We start from the raw sequence: 3,530 nt of genomic DNA, 5'->3' as shown, positions 1-3,530 counted from the left end.
TCAGTTTCTTCATCTTTGATATTAGTAGCTGGTGGGTACCTTTGAATATTAGAATTAACTACTGCTGGCAAGTATTTTAGGATAGATCGTGGAATGTTCTGAGGCTGAATGAGAAGCAACTCCTCTTTCAAATCATCATTCCAGGCACAGACGACCACATGCCTGTCCATTTCAGGTAGAATATTGATATTGATACGCTTAATCCTTTTATGGCACTGTGAGATAAAATGCAGGACCGCAAGGTCAGTTTGAATCACAAGGCCAGTGATTCAAACACAGGAGCTGCACTTTGGAAACCCTATACCGGGTCGCTATAAGTCAGAACAGACTAGAAAGCACTTAACAACAACAATAGGATATTGGTATTTATGCATTCCATTTATTTTTTGATGACTTCCAATTTTCCCAGATTTATATTTCCTAAAACTCATATTTTGATTAATAGGTGCTTTCAACTGTTTTCTTCTCATTTTGAGTTATGCAACATCAGCAAATGAAGAGCTTAAAAGTTTTAACCATGCCATTAAGAGTGACTCTACTTTGAGGAGGCAGCTCTTTCCCAGTAGTGTTTTGATGTCTTCCAACTTAAGGGGCTCATCTTCTGGAAACTTCACTTAAACCTGTCTAGTATATTGGTATTTGAAATACTGGTGGCATAGCTTCCAGCAACCCATATACCACTACAGTCCAACAAACTGACAGAGGAGTGGTGGCGCGCGCACGCGCACACACACACACACACACACACACACACACACACGCAGATATACAGCACTCAGGGAAAGATCATAGAAGGAAAGACCTCAGTATGACTCTATTGCATTGTTTTTCTTTGGATGCATGCTAAAAGTATCAGTTACAGTGGTGGTATTTATTTATTTATTTATTTATTTCCCAAAATGTCCACACTATGATTACATAAAAAACATTTTTTTAAAAAGCACACTCATATTCACAACCCCACACCAATGTGTTTTAATTGCTGTAAGAGTCAACCTTCTAAGTAAGATTGAGTAGCGCTCAAGTTCATTTCTTATTGGGTAAAACAACAGAAAGCATGAAGTTTACTATTTTTTCACATTTGCGTGGAACCGATAATGTCAAATCTTACCTGAACCCTGTGATGCTGGAAAACAACAATGGTTAAAGAAATCATCTCACCCTCTGTGTTCAGGAAAATGGCTTACTGCAAATAATTACTCTTTCCATCTAACTTTCATTGAGACTCATAAACGCCTCTTGTTTAGCTACGACAAGGCCTGACAGAACCTCCGAATTCCCATTCCTTATCCCAGAAACCAGGTGCTAATTTATCACACCTTGGCTATGCTTCTCTCCTTTCCCTAAGTTCCTGAGCATTGCTCCATTTTCAGTCATAATGAACATACCACCCCTCTGGATGGGCTCTCACCGAAGACTAGCCTGACCTCTGCAAAAAACAGTCTAATTTACAGTCCCATGAAGTCATCCTTTTATCTCGACACCTGGGTTTTTCTAGTCTTCTTTACTCTATTTTCCTATAAAAGAACACTTTTCCCCCCTAAATCTTCCAGACATTTGCAGATCTTATAGTAAGAGTATTCTTCTGATTGTTGTAGTCTCCCTTCCCTTTCCTCTGTGACTTTCTCAATAAAGCTTTTTCTTATCAAAGTCTGCATTTTTTATGTGACAGGACCGACTGTTTCCCAAGGAGACTGAATTCCTTTTAAGGCAGTAACATTTCTTCTATTTGAGATTGGATGAGGTAATACCTTTGCAAATTGTTTTCAAATTAAAAAAGACATTGTAAAAATAAAAACGATTATTGTCACCAACAGGTCTATTACCTATGGTGTAGAGTTGTGAATACAATAGACATACGCTCAATAAATGCTTATTAAACGGATGAATGACCTCATAAGGGCTAATGGTACATGAGCGAAAAGATGGTTTTTCATGACTGCTTAGGGATTTGGTGACCTTAATGAAAGTCATATTACAAAATTGTCTGTAGAGAGATACAAGGCTCTCCCCAAATCCAAACTAATGTCTAGTTTAAATTGAGTTCAAAGGAGTATCAAAGAAAGTTAGTACCAAAAGAGGACACAAAAGGCTACCTAAAGGGCAGCATGGGAGGGGTAGGAGATTAGCTCCCCCGACCTAGGTAATGATGAGGAGGGGTAATGTGGGTTCCTAAGAACCTCAGTTCTTTTCTTGTTTGTCCTCAGCAATCCCTGGAAGGGCAATGTCTCTTCCAGACTGTGCCATGAGGAAATGCCAGCTGTCTGTCATTTTCAGTCTCTCACTGTTCACCAGCAAAGGTTACAACAAAGGTTGATTTTGGAATCAGCAGTCTGATTAAGAGGAGAGTAGAGGTGACTGCTGGGAGAAGCTGGATGTTTTATGTGACTTCACTTTTTAAAGGATACAAACTCTTTCTTTCCTGGTAGGATTCATGGGACAATGTGAAAAGTGAGTCTGTTAGGGGAAGCTTCCGACAGAAACCAGCCAGTCTAAGAGACATGCATAAGGTAATGATGAGGAGGCAGCGGTGGTTCAATGAAATTTCTTACCCTCCCTATGAGGGACCCAGATTCATTTCCCAGCCAGTATGCTTCCTACACAGCTACCACCTGTCTCTAAATGGAAGCTTGTGTGATGCTATGATACTGAAAAGGTTTTGCAGTGCTTCCAGACTACAGCGGACTAGGAAAAAAGGTCTGGGGATCTACTTTTAAAAATCAATGAAAACCCTATGGCTCACAATAGTCCAAACCCAACCAGATCAGAGGGATGGTACAGGACCAGCCAATGATTCTTTTCATTGTTAATGTGAGTCAGGGTCTGAACAACAACAAAAACAACAAATATTTAATGAAAAAAGGACACATCACCAAAACTATGAAAGTAGTTTCAAAAATTTAAACATAAATGAACCTCTTTCAGCAGTCTGTGAGGTCACACTTTCCCTAAGAATGAAATTTGCTTGATAATGGAAATTCCAGTGTATACCTAGTTCCCCACACAAGTATTTCTGGGAACTTCTATGGTATGCTCACACGTTACAGAAATCGGAGTCATAGGCTACTGCTCTGTCCTCTGTCAATTTCTTGCCCTCTGACTCACTCCAAGACCAGCGATTACTCAAGCCCTCTTATCCTACATGTGTGTGCCTCTTCACCCTTTACTCTTAACTGGGTACCATCACTCCTCTTCATGCACCCACAATTAGATGTTAGACATGTTGTTGTTAAGGTGCCATTGAGTCAGTACCGACTCATAGTGACCTTATGCACCACAACACAAAACACTGCCTGATCCTGGGCCAACTTCACCATTGTTGCAATGCTTGAGCCCACTGATGCTGACACTTTGCCAATCCATCTCGCTGGGGGTCTTGCTCTTTTTCTCTACGCTCATTTTACCAAACATGACAATATGTCTGAAGTATGAGAGATGAAGTTTGGCCATCCTGGCCCCCAAGGAGCACTGTAGCTGCACTTCTTCCAACACAGAACTCTTGGTTCTTTTGGCAACCCATGGCACTTTCA

The sequence above is a fragment of the Chrysochloris asiatica genome, unplaced genomic scaffold (genome assembly GCF_000296735.1).
Source record: "Chrysochloris asiatica unplaced genomic scaffold, ChrAsi1.0 scaffold00003, whole genome shotgun sequence".
Classification (NCBI taxonomy): Eukaryota; Metazoa; Chordata; class Mammalia; order Afrosoricida; family Chrysochloridae; genus Chrysochloris; species Chrysochloris asiatica.
The sequence above is the reverse complement of the archived record's forward strand: the minus strand, read 5'-3'. Positions refer to the sequence as shown.